This window comes from Rattus norvegicus, chromosome 2 (assembly GCF_036323735.1).
Source record: "Rattus norvegicus strain BN/NHsdMcwi chromosome 2, GRCr8, whole genome shotgun sequence".
Classification (NCBI taxonomy): domain Eukaryota; kingdom Metazoa; phylum Chordata; class Mammalia; order Rodentia; family Muridae; genus Rattus; species Rattus norvegicus.
In genome coordinates, this window is record NC_086020.1 from 195,461,797 (window position 1) to 195,479,444 (window position 17,648).

General features: G+C 44.4%; 1 long non-coding RNA gene across 1 annotated transcript; it reads right to left on the reverse strand.

Moving 5' to 3' along the window:
* Positions 1–10,689: 10,689 nt before the first annotated feature.
* On the reverse strand, positions 10,690–16,934 carry LOC102548417 (uncharacterized). The gene is made up of 3 exons (XR_351927.5): positions 16,504–16,934; positions 14,165–14,254; positions 10,690–11,612 (listed from the first exon to the last, which is right to left on the reverse strand). It is a non-coding gene; the product is annotated as an uncharacterized LOC102548417 (long non-coding RNA).
* Between the last annotated feature and the right edge of the window lie 714 nt (positions 16,935–17,648).

Consider the following 17,648-nt stretch of genomic DNA (forward strand, 5'->3'; position numbering starts at 1 on the left):
CAGGGCGGAGGGCACCTTAAAAAACCTGAGGCTGATGAGGCGGAATGCTCCTCTAAGGCCGTTTGGCTGGAAGATGTTGAGCCTGGTACACAAACTCAGACCCAGTCTACATTTCTTGCCATACTATCTCTAGAGAAGTTTCTACTGCCCCATGTCTCTAGAAAAGTCACGAGCACCAACAGTTCCCTCTCCACAGGGGAAATAATTTGGACTTGGATGGCATTCCTGTATAGTTTCAACCACAAACATCCATTTTTCTTCAAGTGCTGGCACAGATGTACCCTAGTTCTAAGCTTTGTGATCTAGCCTTCATGCCACTACATCTATGAAACTTTCCATGTTGACCTTAACCTCCTCCCTGGGTTTGATGGCTCCTTCCCTATGTGGTTCGCCCCTAGAACATTATCCCATTATAGCACTTCCAACTTGTTTGCTTCCTTACCACTTGATTCCTGGGTAGCAGCCAGTAAGTTAGTGGCTACTCTGGGTAGAGTTATATCCGTTGTTTCTCCTTCATGCTAAAAACAATGCTTAGAACATGGTGGGTGGTCTGTGCAGTTGGAACCGAGTGAAATTTAGCCAAACATTAAAGGACAGCCTTCTGTGTCATGAGTCCTTGTCTCTGCTTGGAGTTAGCTCCTCTCGCTCCTGCTAGACATTTTTGTGCCATCCACTCTCCACTCAGCAAAGATTGGCTCCTATTCAAGAGCCTTCCCTGGTTGGTTAGCATGTCAGTCAGTGGGCACTGCCAATGCAGAATTTCCAAGATGGAGAATCCTTTGATGATGGTGAGGTGTGCTGAGGAAGGAAGACTAATGTTCCCACAATTTATCCATTCCAATGCTGTGTGGGTAGCTGAAAGGAAGGAGGTGTCCTTGAGGTTATTGGTCTCACCAGTAGAAGCATGTTAGAGGTGTGTGTGTGTGTGTGTGTGTGTGTGTGTGTGTGTGTGTGTATGTATATGCATGTATTTATGTGGTTACACTTCTGTGTCCTAGAATCCTGGAGCTTCTAGAATGGGAGAAAACAGTGTGAACCACACATGCTCTATTTTCTACCAGGGCGAGGGCACAAAAGGAAGCTTGGAGAAGGAAGAAGTGTAATCTGCTGCAGTTGGAGCAAAGTCTTCCCAACTTTCCACTTCTCCCCACTTTTTCTCTGTGCTACAGTTGTGAAAGACCTTTCTAGAGCTTTTGTCTGTTTGGAATTTAGAAGATGACCTGGTCAAATCACCATCAGACTGTTGATTGAGGTCAGTAAACATCTCTAGTGTATCCAGGATCATTGGCAAAAGGCATGCTGAAATCACAGACTTCACAGACAACCAACGACAGAGTGCTTAACCTGCCATTCCCCCACCACACCATCATACTCAATGCCTGAAAATGTGTGGTCAGTCCATCTAGCCTCTTTCTTATCTTGTACAAAACTCTCACAGTCATAAGAACCTCTGTTTAATTACGGTTTATTTATTTAATGTGCATGGATATTCTGTCTACATGTATATCTGCACACCAGAAGAGATTATCCATTGGATTCCATAGGACTAGAGGTATAGATGGTTGTGAGCTACACTGTGGGTGCTGGGAATTGAACTCAGGGCCTCCGGAAGGAATCCTAACCTCTTAACCCTAAGCTATCTCTCCAGCCCCATGTTTAATTTAGATTCTATGGGCTCTTGGGGTGTGTTCCCCCTGTGAGGAGGGGCTGTACAAATGATCACATGCTGACCCTCGAGGATTTGTCCCTATTTTTGACACTGGCTTCAGCTTTGTTATCCTCTGCTACAGTTTTAATCTGAAATGTTTCCTGAAGGCTAGTGTGTTGAATGTTTAGCATCCCTCCCCCAAGCTGGTAGTGCTATTTTGAGAGATTGTAGCCTAGCTGAAGGATGTGGACCATTGGAAGTGGGAGGGGCTATAACTTTGAGAGCTAGACATGTTTTCCAGCCTGATCTCCCCTTCGCTTACAGTCTCTGTGAGACAAATAGCCTTCTCCTCCGCATGCTCTCACTGTGCTGACGCTCTTCTCCTTCACCATGGTCCGGAATCAAAGGAGTCAAGGACTGTGGACTGAAATCTTTCCAACCATGAGCCAAAGAAACAAAACAAAACAAATCCAAAAAACAAAAGCCACAAACAAACAAAAAAAACAGCAAAACAAACAAAAACAAAAAATAAAAAGCAAAAGCAAAACAACAGCAACAACAACAACTCCTTGTTCCCCCGTGTACTGGCTAGTTTTATGTCAACTTGACACAAAGCTAGAGTGGTCAGATAGGGAACCTCAGTTGAGAAAATCCCTCCATAAGATCCAGCTGTAAGGCATTGTTTTAGTTAGTGATCAATGGGGGAGGGCCCAGCCCACTGTGGATGGTGCCATCCCTGGGTTGGTGGTCCTGGGTTTTATAAGAAGGTAGGTGGAGCAAGCCGTAGAGACCAAGCCACCCTCCATGACCTCTGCACGTTTCTGCCCTAAGAGTACGCGCCCTCGCTGCTTTTGATGATGGACTGTGAGCAAAATAAACCCTTTCCTTCCTAAGTCGCTTTGGCTGTGGCGTTTCATCACAACAATGAAAACCCTAAATAAGATACCCCTGACGTTTCTGTTGGGTGTTTCGTCACAACGATGATAAAGGTAACTAACAAAGGGGGTGCAGCGACAGCTCAGTGGTCAGGGCACTTTCTGTTTTTCCAATGTGCTTGGGTTCAGTTCTTAGCAACCACTTCATACCTTCTGGCTTTGGTGAGCACCAGGAAGGCATGCGGTGCATATAAAGTCACAAAGGTATGTATACATACATACATACATACATACATACATACATACACATTAATTTAAAAAAATAGACAAATAAAAGGGGTAACTAACATTGATGGAAAACTTCTGAGGACAGAATACCACTTCTAACCATCTCTGGTTCCCTTTATAGATATTATGCAGTGCTTTACCCATGCCCTACAGAAACTAATGTCTCCCTGCACTTCCACTTCCTCCCTCTCCCTCTCTCCTCTTCCCTTTCCCTCTCTCCCTCTCTCCTCTTCCCTTTCCCTCTCTCCCTCTCTTTTCTTCTCCCCTCCCTCTTCCTCCCTCTCTCCCTCCCTCCTCTCTCTCTCCTTCCCCCTCTCTTTCTTTCTTTCTTTCTTTCTTTCTTTCTTTCTTTCTTTCTTTCTTTCTTTCTTTCTTTGCTGGAGATAGGACTAAGGGCTTCATGAATGCCAGGCAAGAGCTCCAGCCCTGAGCTCCACCTCCAGCCTCATACATTTCTTGAACACAGAAAAATAAACTTAGTAAAAGAAGTACAACTGCAACCCCTACCTTTCAATGTGCTTGCAGTCTATTGAGAAATAAAATATTGAAAAAGCAAATAACTTCCCAAAGCCAACGTTTCCATTCGGTTCTTACAAAACACCTGTACTATTACAAGACAGTGCGATGCATTCCATTTAAGAATGTGCATTATTCCCTGGGTTCGGTCCCCAGCTCCAAAAAAAAGAACCAAAAAAAAAAAAAAAAAGAATGTGCATTATTTCAGGAGAAAAGAAACCCAGCCTTACATTCTGACAGTCACCGAGTGTTTGTAGTATTCCAGGCAGCTCTGAGTCGTCCCTTCATTTTGTCCTTTCTTACTCACAGTGCAATGTAGCTTAATGATAGTACTAGGTACTGTTCATTGAGCGTTCATTCTGTGATAGGCAAAGTACCTTCATTCATTCTCCGTATGAAACTCAATGCTTGCCAGAAGGCTGCTGACTACTGCTTTATTATCTTATAGACCAGGCTAACGGAGAAGAAACAATGTGATCGGTGAGGTCAGTTGCTGACTTGCTGGGTTTGAGGACCATCTGTTTAACAACAGAAGACGAGCTCTGAATCACTTCGCCTGAGATTTGAATGGTCTCTGGGGATGGCCCACATCAGATTCCTGTCTCAATACCTGCTAGCTGTGCGACTTGAAACCCACCTCCCCGCCGAGTTCCATCCTTCTGATTTACAGAGCAGAAATTCTAACCACTACTCTGAAAGGTGGTTGGGAGTCGAGATGGTTCATTTTAATTGTTGTCCTTGATGCAATCTAGAAATCACCTGGAAGAGAGTTTCAGTGAAGGATTCTTCGTCTTGGTCAGACTGGCCTGAGGGCATGTCTGTGGGAATTTATCTTTGTTTATGGTAATTGGAGTGGGGAAAAGTACTGTGAGTAGCACAGTTCTCTAGGCTGGAGGGTCCTGGAGAGGAGAAAGTGATATAATTACAAACGTGGATGCTTCCTATGCTCTCCATTTCCTGAATCCAAATGTAGAGTAGCCAGCTGCCTTGAGTTTCCCACAATGCTGAACCATAACCTGCCACTGCAGGTTAGAAAAAAAAGTCTTTCTTAAGTTGCTTTTCTTTAGCACATTTTTATCGCAGCAACAGGAAACAAAAGTAACAGAAATATTAAATTTGATCATCTATGTGCATATCACAATTATACAGTAGATCTCAATGTGTTAGTCTCCTTCCTTTGAAAAAGTCATATACCCCAGGGAGACAGCTCAGTGAGGAAAGTGCTTGTTGTCTAAGTTTGAGGACCTGAGTTCAAATACTCAGAACCCATGTAAAACCTGGTAGAGTAGCATTCATCTATAATCCCAGTGTTCCCACAGGGAAACAGGAAACCCCTGTAGCTCATAGGTCAGCTAATCTGGCATATGCCGAGGTGAGCAAGAGCAGACAGAAAGGGCTTGTCTCAGGCAAAGACAATACCTAAAGTTAAACTCAGACCATGCACATGCCATGGCGCATGTGCCTGAGTGCACACACATATGAATATTTACACACACATACGTGGATACACATAATACACATACACATAAAACACCCCAAACCCCTATTCATAATTAAAAACCAAGTTGTTTTTCAAACCTGCTGTTGGGTCACCATTGCTGCCCCTAGCCAGGTTCCATAGCTTTCCCCAGTCACTTTCAGATATTAGTTTTACTTACAGGTATTAAAAAGGCCAGGTGGATCTAAATCAATACTTTCATTTCACATCCAATTTAAGCTTTTCTCTTTCTTTCCAACTCAGGCTCTGCTGGTGCTCAGTAACCTGCTGTGGGGTAAACGTGGTTGTTAATTTCTTTAAGCTCCTTTTCCATCCCATCTTAGCTACAGGCAACTGCCTGGAGCTCCTGCAGGGCTGAGGTGGGAAAGAAATGAGAAGGACTTTTCCAGATGCTGAATTGCTGCCTCTTTCCCTCATGATATGTTTTTGTGGGCTTTAAAAAAATTCTTTCTGGCGTATTTCCACCACTGGGCTTCTGATGTGGCCTCCAAACTTCCCTCCTTAGACTCTCTGCTGATAGCACCCTCCTTGGGCTGTCCTCAAGAAAGCATTCATCCACCTCCTGTTCAGAGAGCTGATAACCCTAGGGAAATGACTGAGACACTGGGAGGCTCTGGCGAGCTACAACTCTCCCATTCTTCTGGCTCTATGACCTCTCACTCCGTAGGCAGAGCACACCTCCAGTGACACTCTCTCTGCTTCGCCCCAATGCTGTAAAAAACTTCCTTATCTCCCTTACATCAGTATACACTTTCTCCAAGATGGAGGTGGGGGCATTTGAGCCAGGACATTTTGTGGAGCAAACAAATCCCAGTGTATCCTACCATCGAATATCCTCTTGATTAATCTCTGGTCCTCCATCACAAGTGAGATCGATGTGGCTGCTAGGAGCACGAATTGAATTTTTTTGTTTTCTCCTGTACCCTGAGTGTGAGATACTTCTCAGCACCTTTAGAAAGAATGCATGCTTAACCATTGTTTTCCTTGGCTTGAATTCTGAGACAATAAACATATTCTAATTGGAAGATATCACAGTGATTGCCTCCTACACATACACAGTTCTAACCACAGTAACAATGTACACAGTCTTAAAATTCAAACAACGGAGGGGTTGGAGAGAGGGCTCAGTAGTTAAGAGTATGTACTGCTTTTGCAGACGACGAGGGTTCAGTTCCCAGCTCCCACACCTGTGACTCATGGTCCCTCTAATTCCAGCTCCAGGGGATCTAATGACCTGTTCTTGACTCTGTGGGCATCTGTACTTACATATACATATCCACACACAGACACACGTAATTCTTTTTAATCTTTAAGAAAATAAAAATGAACAAAAATCAAATAATAGAAAAGGGCATTTGCTTCCTCTCTTCGTGTTGGACCTATACAACAGTTCCAACAAGCCCCCGTTTTCTTCTGTTTATTTTAACCAGTCCTTCCTACTCGATAAATGACATACATGTATAATATTGGATTCTAAAACGTTGGCTCCTGACTGTTGACTTCCTAATGCCAAAGAGGAAAACTTAGTTCCTTCAATGCCTACTTCTTTCCATCTCTCCCATCAGAAGTATTTCCTTTTCCCTTCTTCCCAATAGCATCACTGAGTGGCTTTTGATTAGTGTACCTGTTATTGTTACTATGTGAACATTAACACTTCAGTTACATCACTCAATGATTTTTTCTCTGTTCTTAACTATCCTTTCTTTCCGTTCAATCCCTTCTGGTTTCAGTTGTTTGTTTAATATGTAGCATATGTACATTTCTTCAGACTCCTAAACAAAGCGATGCAACTGTTCTCGTACAGCTGCACACCTAAGACAATCTGTCTGGCCTGATCAGCCATTTCTAGGTCAAGATCTACAAGATCCCCCATTCAGTTTGAGCTCCTTGGACTCTACTCTCTTGAGTTCAGTACATGTCCTTGGCCGTGGATGCTCCCTTATCATAACCTGAGACATCACACTCTCAGCTGTGTTAGATTCCTGTTTGTTGGGATAGCAGCATTTTATTTTTTGTTTATATTTTTATTATGAATTTACTCACTTTCTTTTTCACTCTGGTGGAGGTTCTTTTGAAAAGTTGATGGCTGGTGGATTTTTAGATCTCACTGGAAATGTCAGAGAAAGGGAAAGTTTGGCTAGGTATTGAATTCTAAATTCAAAGTGACTTCTTCCTTTCAGAGGTTTAGTAGTATTAGTTTAGTGTCTTTAGTTCTGATATTTCTGATCCAAATCTAATGCCATTTTGATAGCTAATATTTAATGTATTTCTCTTCTTTATTCATGTTGCTCAAAACTTTACAATCACACCTTGCTATGGGTTTTTAAAAATAATTCAAGCTAGAAAGATGGTTCAGCAGGTAAAGTATATACTGTCAGACACGACAACCTGAGTTCGGTCCCTGAGATTCAAATGGTAGCAGGAGGGAACTGACTCCCACAAATTGTCCTCTGACTTGAAGCACATATTAGGGCTTGTGTGTGCTTACTCACCCACCCACACCTGCACAAAATAAACAAACAAGTGCAAAGCCATCCCTGGGGCATATATTGTGTTCCTTCATTTTTCCTTTGGAATTCTCCTAGCTGGATACAGCCTATAGATGATTCCTTGGTCAAAAAAGTTTTCTTTACATTCTGTTCTTGTAACTATGTGTACTTTCATTTCTTTTTCCTTCAAATATTTTAAAACTTGTACTTCTGTCACATTTCAACTTATAAACATTCTTCTGTGCTATTTAGATTTTTCATACCAGCCTTCTCTTTTGGAAAATTATAGGGTTTTTTTTTTCTGTTTTATGCCCCTTTCCCTCTGTCTCATTGTTGATGCTTACTTGGACTCCATTTTCCATTATCTAAAAAAATCATCTCAAATGTTTTTAGTGAGGTGACTTAGTTCTGCTCTCAATTATGGCTGATGTCCCCCAAATTTAAAGTCTCAAAGTCGTCTCAAGAATTAACTCTACTCAAGGCTTGGACAGAGTCATAGAGGTGTAATTTCATGTTATCTTAAGACTGGAAGTCGATATGGGTAGCTAGGCTTCCTAGATTTAAAAATATCCCTCTGAAACCTGTGGAAGCCATCTTTTCTTTGATCTTTTTTTGTGATTTTGTGCCGATGGCTCAGCTTGGTTTCTTCAGAAAACACTTGTCCTTATGAACTGATCTTACTAATGCCCAGAAACAAGAGTGAGGGAAATACTACACTCAGAGTAGCCATGGGTTGCAATGAGGCAACACAGAACTCTGTTTCTCTACTGGCTATCATTTGGCTTCAGAACCACTGATCATTAGTCTTGTAGGACTGATTTCCAGATACAAATGACCATTCTTTGGTATGCTCTACACATGGGCAGAAAACAGAAAAAAGTTACTTACTACGCCTTGCTTCCTCGGGTCAAAGTTTCTGTATTTTAGATTGCTTCTGATGGACACCAAGCATGTCCCACAATATTGTTTCCCATTCCCCACCACAGGGAAGCTGTAGATCAGTGGTGCAGACCTAAGAGGAAGTGCTCTTATTTTGCAACTGCATGAACTTATTTGGATCCCAGGCTCAGTGGGCTATGGTGCTACACATGGTAATGGGGAAGTGGCAAAAGGCCTTAAGTGGATCTGAGGTGATGCATGAGAGGCCTTCAGTACAGGTGGGATGAGTTTGCACCTCATTCACACTTCCTCACCCCAGGAATCTAGGGTTCTCCACCCACCTAAGTCAAAGCTATGCCTTCTACATTCCAGGCTCTAACATTCACTATGATCTTTGCTTCCATGGTTTGATCTCTCTCTCTCTCTCTCTCTCTCTCTCTCTCTCTCTCTCTCTGTCTGTGTACATGTGTATATGCTTGCATGTGTATGTGCATGAGTGTCAGCATATGCATGTTATAGCATGTATGTGGAAATTAGCAGATAGCCTTGAGTGCTGGACCTTGCCTTCCACCTTATTAGAGTCAGCATCTCTTGTTTGTAACTATGTGTGCCAGCCACCCTAGCTGGCTCATGGACTTCCGAAGATTCCCTTGTCTCAGACTCCTGTCTCACTGGGAAGTGCTGGGATAGAGCTGCTCACTGTCCCAGGAACCCAAAGTCAGGTCCTCATGCTTGCACAGCTAACACTGCACACTGAGCCTTCTCTGCCGCCATGGGCTTCGATTTTATTAATACTTTTCAGTCATTTTAGTTGAAATTTTTTGGAGGAAGTGGATATAATCTTATTCTGCCATGCATTAAGTCTACAAGGACATGTGCAGTTTAAAAAATGTCTTATTGGTGTATGTAAATTATACATAATAATTGGTTTTACTATGATACATGTATACAATGCACTTCATCACATCGCCCCTATTGCCCATTCTTGTTCCCCTCCCATGTTGCTAATCTCTTCCTACTTTCATGTTCTTGTGTGTGTGACCCAGAGAGTTTCACTGGATTATTTATGGAGCACATGAACCTCAACCAAAGAAAATACCCACTCCTTCCCTCTCAACCACTAACAGTGTCTAAATCCTCAGGAGGAAGGTAGGGCTCTCTGAGGTCCTGCCCTGTCCCATGACAGGATGTTGGCAGACTGTATCTTATATGGACAATGATTTTTTATGAGAACCTCAGTCTTCTACATCCAACCTTTCATCAATTCTAATAGCAAATATAATTGTTGTGGCATGAAAGGAGTCCCATTTATCTATGAATGAGTTTTGTTGTTACCTGTTCCAACAGAGAAGATAACATTTTTTTTCCTGTGTGGGATATAGGATTCTAGAGGGCATTCTGAGGTAGCAGCATCTTAGCTAGGACTCCAAGTGCATGTATGACTCCGTATCAAGCAATGGGATGTGGTGTAGAGTCAGGTAAGACTTTCCAGGAACAAAGAAGGCCAGCGAGTAAAGATGGGGAAGTGGGAAGGAAGTGTGTCTGTTCAAGACTGATGCACAGCTTTGGTCGGATGGCATGTGGGAGGAGTATGAAAAAGTTATTCATGGAGGGCCGGTAAAGCCAGGGCAATTGAGACCTTGTCATACACCTGGTGTCATGAGGGTGAGCAGTAAGTGACATTAGCCCAGAGGCCACGGGGTCAAGTGTCAAAGAAGGTGACTCTGAAAGTGTGAGCAACTTGAAGAATGTGGCAAAATATTGGAAGAGAAGATGAGGAGCGGTTGGTTTGCAAGTCCAGAGGGTCAGTTGCCATGATGCCTGGGGCTGGATCTACTGTAATACCCCGTATATTATACTCAAAGTTTGTCCGAAAGCTTTCTGTGTGCATGGCATCTGTTTTATTAAACTCGGAGTCCCCTGAGGTCAGCACAGAGTTTCACCCACGGTAAATACTCAATAAATGTTTGTTGAATGCATGGGCAAGTAAGCCTGGGGATTTAAGTGTTTGCCGGCTCTCTGGTAATGCTTGGCAGCTTGTGAGCAGGGGCAGGGACAGCAGTCAGGGAGCCTGAGCTCAGGAGTCAGGAGTCAGGAGAGTAGTTCTGAACACACCAAGCCTTAGGGAGCTAAGGTATCAACAATGGCGGCACGCAGATAGATGCTGACACTAGATGTATCCACCAATGGTATGTGTGGCTCATAAGGGGTATTTATGTTTCTTGTATCATGAAGCTCATGACAACTATGGTAGGATGAAGGGTCCATCTTGCAATACCCATGTTATAGGGGTACTACTGGGGCTTTGGTCACACAGGATACTAAACCATAGAGTCACACACCTATACATCCAGCTTTGCATTAAGGTTGCTTCAGCCTCATCATACACATGCTCTCTAGACACGCACACACACAAGCACGCATGCACGCATGCACACATGCACACATGTGATGTTAGGTGAGCACAAACAGACCTTCATACACAGAAGTACACACAGATATATAAATCCCCGGGGAAAGTTTAACAATTTATTTTATGCAGGTCTTCAGGAAAAAAAAATCTCTCAGGCTGTCAGACTGCATAAGCTGCTGTAGGAGGAGGGGAAAGGACCAAAGTGTCTCCTTGACAGCTCCCATTAACTGAAATACGAGGTGAAAGAGAACGAAATAAAATTGGGAATGAGATGACAGGGTTCTCTATCTGACAGAAATGTTTGCAAGCTGCTCGCCTGATTGCGTGCATTCATCACCCACTGCAGCCAGCACAGCCCCTCTGTGGATGCCTTCCTCACAGTCACTGGGGAGGCAATCTTTTTTGGGAAGCAGATGTCCCTGGCTCATCACTTCAGACAAGCAGTTGTGCGGTGGATGAGCTGGGACTCCCGGTGTGTTTGATGTCCAGCTCTTCTTCACACTGAGTTCTACTCCCTTCCCAGGTCCAACGAACTCAGTCTCCTCCTTCTGTGTTCTGGGACTTAGTTTTCCATTCCCAGCAAGTTCCTCCATTCTAGAATGTTCAATATTCAATGACGCTTCCCCCGCCCCCAATCACCTGTACATGCAAACTATCCCACATTCCAGGCTCAACTTCTCTCTGGTCAGACCAGTTTCCAAGCCCCATTGCCAAGAGCATCTCACGGGTGTTCTGTATCCTTCTCTTTGTGCTTCTCTTAGGCTCAGGCCTAGCTTGTAGGAACTTTTGTGGGTTTCATCAGCTTCCTTGTCCCAAACCAATCCCTTCCCTTTCTCATAATCCCACAAATGAGCGAGAGGCAGAAGTTTGCAAGGCCCAGGGTGTGAGGAGATACACGGACACTGAGAGTTCAGGGTCAAGCAAATCAGCTCATGTTTTGCAAGGATTTCCTTGTTTGTCCAGACATCATTTTGTCCCAATCCTCACTTCTTCATCTTCCTCATTCCTGAATGATAAAGGAGGACCAAGAGATACTGCCATTTCTCACTGGGAAGAGCTATTGATATAGGCTTTTCCTCATCCAGCTCCCCCTCCGTCCATCCCTCCTTCTTGGGAGACACTTTAATCTGTGAATTAGTGTCTTAACGGACGTCGTTATCTTTCTCTGTATATCAGAGTGCACCACTCTCTTCTCTTCCCTACGTTCTTCTGTGCTCTCATCGTCCTTCACATAACACTGGAAGGATGAGCTAATGTGAACTTGCATTGTGACCTTGGGAAGGCCTAAGCTTCTGTGTTCTCGCTTCTTGTCTTTGAGAGGTGCTATGAAGGTCAGCTGTCAGAATGGGTGCAGTTCTCAGCACACAGTGCTGGTAGTGGGTCTAACTTCTTCATCTCATTCTTCCAGCTCCACAGTCTCCCTGCCCAGGCCAGTCAGACCCCTGCCTTCAGTACATGGCTCTCCTTCTCTAGCTTCATGCTTCCCATCAAGAAAGAGCCTTCTGCCACCTCCATTGCTGCTGAAGACTACCTTTCCACCATAGGCTACCAGGAATGGTCTCCAGCCCACATTCCCATTCTCCCTCAGTGCTGATGCTTAATACCAACGAATGCTAACTCTGGATCTAACTAGAAGCCCTAGGCAAAGAAAATCTGATGCCTCACAGTTAGCCTTCATTGACACTCCTCCAATCATTTGAAGATTATCTATTTCTACTCCCTGCTCTTATTCCATACAACATCCCAAATGGCTTCTCCATTTCCCCTGTTTTGGTGACTATATTAGTGATGCCAATTTTAAGAAAACAGTTCAGCCCTGTCCTCTAAGCTCAAGATTTATAAATGGCTTATTTAATGTATCCTTTTCCATTGGTTCCAGAGTGTGCAAATCAGTGTGTGCTCTTCCTCTCACCGTCATCCCCATGATGTCTAGTTGGATGGCACCGCAGTGCTCCACATGTCAGGAGTGAGTGCTCTGTTATCATCCGTCACACCATCCCCACTTCAGTCCCCGTATCTAGTCCATTATCAAATTTATGGATTTTCTCCCCTAAATCTCTCAGAATCATTCTTCTTTTCTTTATCTTCCTGGAACATCCCTGCCCAAGTTAAAACTATTATCTTTTGCCTGGATTATGTTATAGTTTCTTAACTTGTCTCTTCAGAGACATGCATGTCCTGTCTCTTAATATTCTGACCACTTTCTATATATTGGTCTAGAAGAAACCTTAAAAACAAAACAAACAAACAAAAAACCCGAAACACCCTCCACAACAAACAAACCAAGACCACACAGGTGATAAAGCCACTATATCCCCTAAAATTCTTAATTCCCCTTGAGTTTAAAATGGAATTTAAGGTCCTTAACCCATCCTTCGCTAGCTTACGTATCCCCTCACCCAACCTTGGTTTTTGGCATATTTTTCCTTTCCCCACTTCTGTAAAACTGGCTTTAGTCAAAGCCACACAAGACAAGCCCAGCATAAACAAAGTATCCAGGTACACTCTCACGAAGGGTGCTACTATTGCCAAGTGTTGATGACACATGTTGGTGTCGTGTGCTGGTGACATGTGCTCTGTGGATGTCTTAGCTTCATATTCTTTAAACTAACAAATTTCCTCAAGTGCCAGATCTCTAGAAAGGCAGAAAAATTTTCCCTTCCATCCCACAATCTTCACCCTCTGCCTGTTCTACTGCTCTCAGCTAAATTACCACTTTTGTAAGGGAAATTTTCTTGATCAGGTCAGCTTCAGCAAACGCTTAGCATCCTGTCCTGTGACTGTTGTCCAGTATACTCAATTGCCACAGTTGAATTTTATCATGTTATCAAAATCTAATGACTGTCATTCTCTGAATAGAGGATGCAGTTAGATGAAAAATGATTGTCTCTGTTATGTTCTCATTGTATTCTCATTGGCTAACACTGATTTGTATTACTAACAGTTTAATAAATACTTGTTACATGCATGCCTGGCCTGGATTGAATCCATGCTTGGCTCATGCATGACCTGAGGCTATGGAGGTTGGAAACTAAAGGCAGGGAGATGAAGCCTACTGAGCTTTAGGGCTGACCAGTTACACAGGAATCAGACGTGTTGAGGAGCTTTGCATTTATAAGTCTGAGCATCACTCTATGGATTAAGGGTGCATAAAGCAGCAAGCGTGAGAACACAGAGGGTAGGCTGCAAAGTATGCCATCAGAAGACAGCCTGCCCCCTTCCTTTCCATTGATAGGGACAGTTCCTGTATTCACTCAGTATGTTTTTGCTTTGCAGGCTGGTTCACCGTAGAAATTTGACAGCAAGCGGGACCCCCACCCTCACCCCCAGGAGATTTTGCTATGTTCCGGTTTCTACACCAATTTTGCATCTGTCAGGGTTGCCTGGGAGCTGACAGTTAAGGAAATCTTTTTCCTGTGAGTTTAAACTTGTTTTATTCTTGGTTCTGGGAGCCACCTATCTCTATCCAATAACAGTTCTCAGTGAGTAAGTCCTGCTGTATTACCAGGCCTGTCTGCTGAGACCTGGAGACAAAGGCAAAGCTACCCCTCACCTCACCTTCAGCCTGAGATCCTCCAGCAGCTGGGTGAAGATGCTTCCTATCGGTGTCCCCAGACTTTCAAGTCTTCAGAGGGCTGGCAGACAGGACTGATGGAATAAGCCAGGTAGGGATAGACAAAGATGGGAAGGGAGGAGGGAAGGAAGGAAGGAAGGGAGGAGGGAAGGAAGGAAGGGAGGAAGGGAGGGAGAGAAGAAGGAAGGAAGGAAAGACCGGTGAGAGGAAGGAAGGGAGACAACAGGAAGAAAAGAAGGGGGGGTGTCAAGAAGTAAAAATAAACAAGGATAGAGAGAAACATGTAAAGAAAGAAGGTCAGGCCTGTTGGCCCAAACCTGCTATCCCAGGAGGGATGCTGAGACAGGAGGATGACAAATTCAAGGCCAGTCTGGGAGACTTAGTGAGATCACCTCAAAACAAAACTTTGGAACACAGCTGGAGAATACATCTTGGTGGTGGCTTGCTTGCCATCGTGAGTACTTGGGGAGGGGTCACAGAGAGGACAGCAGGAATGAAGGAAGAGAAAGGAAGGGAGGAGGAAGACTGTGTTTTAGTCTATATGCCATTCACTCTTCTAGTTGTCACTCCTGTAATAAACCGTCCTGTGGAGCAGAGATGCTCTGGGCATATGGCTGTTTTTTTCTACAGTAGTTTCTTATTTGTCTTCCCTGTCTGAGGCGAACATCTGTTGAACCAAATTGATAACAATAGGGGGGCTGTTATTGACAAGGTGTGGGGTGGATCATCCATCCAGATGCTTTGGGGCTTAGGCTTGGAATATTTCCTGGGTTCTGGGCACGAAAGGGCAAAGTGGGTGATGGGCTAGGTGGAGTTTTCAGTTTCTTGTCCATTAACTCTTACCACTCCCCTATGTACTTGTCACTGTCCTCTGTTTTTCCTTTGTCTTGGATCAATTCCTGCTGCCCTGACTCTCCCTATCCAAGCGTGATGTTACCTGGTCCCCTTCCAATTGCGGACCCGTATGCACATTAATCTTGACAATTCACCTGCGGATTTGTTCCCACTTACTTCAACAACTAATCCAAACACTCCCATCTGTTAATGGAGTGGTGTGCTCTTATCAAAGGTCTGAGAGCAAGATGCACTGACTCACACTTTCATTGACCACTGGCCCAGGTGAGTGTTCTGTTGTTGGGTGATTGATCTGCTGGTGATGGAGACCACCGGATGGAAATCATGGACTATAATAGTTTTACTTTTGAGGCTACCTGGACTCTTGGTACCGTGTGTGTGTGTGTGTGTGTGTGTGTGTGTGTGTGTGTGTGTGTGTATGTGTGTGTGTACATGTGCATAAATCATAAAGGTCCATGCATATATGCAAGTGGGTACACATGCAAGCATGTATAAAGGTGAGTGTGTGTTTGTGTGTGTGTGCATGCGAATGTATGTATGCACACACATCCACATGTGCATAAAGATTCATGTGTGAATGCATATGAACTGTATATGTTATCATGTATAAAGGTGTGTGTGTATGTGTGTGTGTGTGTGTGTGTGTGTGTGTGTATGTGTGTGTGTGTTTTATTTGGAAATTTTTTCCAAGTGCCTTCTTGTGTCAGAGTGCTTTCAGAGCTGACAGGAATCTGGCACAAACTCCTTTGTAATTTTGCTCTTGGAAAATATTTCCTGACCTGCTGCACTGGACAGCTGAATGAGAATCTCCTGAAAAGGGGTGGAGAGGACGTCCAGAGATCCTTGAGAATATCGGGGGCAGGACTCAGTTCTCTGATGTTCTCAGATCTCCAGGTAATTCTGATGTACCCAGGTTAACACCCACAGAGACCAGACACTGACTGCTAAAGCATGGGCTTTAGCAGAGCTACAATCTGAGGCTACAGAGCACACACAGTGAACTATGCCATGGCAAGCCCCGTGACAGACAAAGAAGGAAGGCAACATGAGGATTGGCTACAGGAAGCCGGTTGGTGGGTTAGTGCTCCTGACATTTGTGAATGAAAAGCCTTGTTGATTCGTTGAACATTGTAGGACTTTTGGCAGTGTCCTTTGTCTTTGCCCACTGGGTGCCAATCACAACCCTTCCAGTAGAATCGCTAACATAATTGACAGATCTTATCATGTGGACTTTCAGGACAAGCAATGTCACTCCCCATAGAGGATGCCAGAGAGGAGCCACAGCCAGACAGAATAAGATTCACATGCAGGCTAGCCACTGGCTAACTGAGAAACTTTGGGGAAGTTACTGTGCCCCACCTGAGTTCAGTTCCTCATCTGTCCTTAGAGAAGAGTGATACACTGGCCTTGCAAGGCTACTGTAGGATTGCCTTGGGCTAGCACCCGGCAAACACAATCATCAACTCACCTTTTACAGTAGACAGCGCTCCAGATGGACACAGGGTTGACTGTGGTAAAACATCTTTCTCCCAGGGGGCAAAGTGAATCCAAGAATTAATGGGCAAAGTGTGAAGGAAGTTGTGTTTTCGCAGAGAACAGTGGAGGCCAGAGTAGAGTAGTAAAGTTTAAGAAGGCTTCCTGTAGCCAACTTTTCTTCCTTCTTTGTCTATCCATGGGGGTGGCTGTGGACAGCTCACTGCCTGTGTGTGCTCTGCAGCCTCACCTTCTGGGACCAGCTCTTCTGGTAAGTGTTACCTAAATTACTGGTTACAGCTGCCCCTCGTGCCTGTCTGTGTGTTTTCTCCATTCTATGTTGCCCATGAAGGACCACACAGCTGTAAACCCCAGGGTTCCTAAAGCCCTTCTGCCTCCAGCCTGTGGGGCACAGGAAGGCCCTTTGGCCAAAGAGTATTTTTAGCTGCTCTACCCCCCCCCCCCAGGCCTATTTTTAGCACCCAGCTGAAAGCTAGGCAGCTTCTCTATGGTCCATGGGAAAGGGGTGATTGGATCCTGACTGGCCCGTTGTTTTGCCAGCCCAGCCAAGCTGGCATAGCTTCAGGCAGGATAATTACAGTAGTAAAATCTGGATTTCACAGCTTGAGCTTCACCAAGGTTGTGGGCAATCGCCATTCGGAGGAGTTTATTCTTTGCACAGGGTTTAAAAGCTTTTTGGTTCCATAGTGTTCTGTGGCATAAAGAATGGAGTAAGGCTATTGGGAAATATGAAATAGGGAAGGAAAGAGTCAGGGAGACATAAAACCTGGCAAAGAGGCCCAGGGAGTCCCAAGGAAATGCAGAAGCAAACCCAGGCGACTGGAATCGGACACAGCTGGATGCTAGGCTGAAGGGGAGTGTTCTGTGGCGACAGGTGCAGCCCCAAAGAGAACCAAGTCAGGAATGAGAGAAGGCAAGAAGAGTCGACCAAGCCTGTCTGCTAAGTTTATGGAAGGCTTCCAATATGTAGGGCAAGACCCCGAATTCTCTCTAGGGATTGTCTCTTAAAGTTCTTTTCAGCAGCAAGACTTGACTGGTTCCCAATTTTAGAGAGTCAGTGTGAATAAGCAATCAATGAGTCTGAGGTCCTATGCAGCTTCAATGGTGGAGGATTCAGGT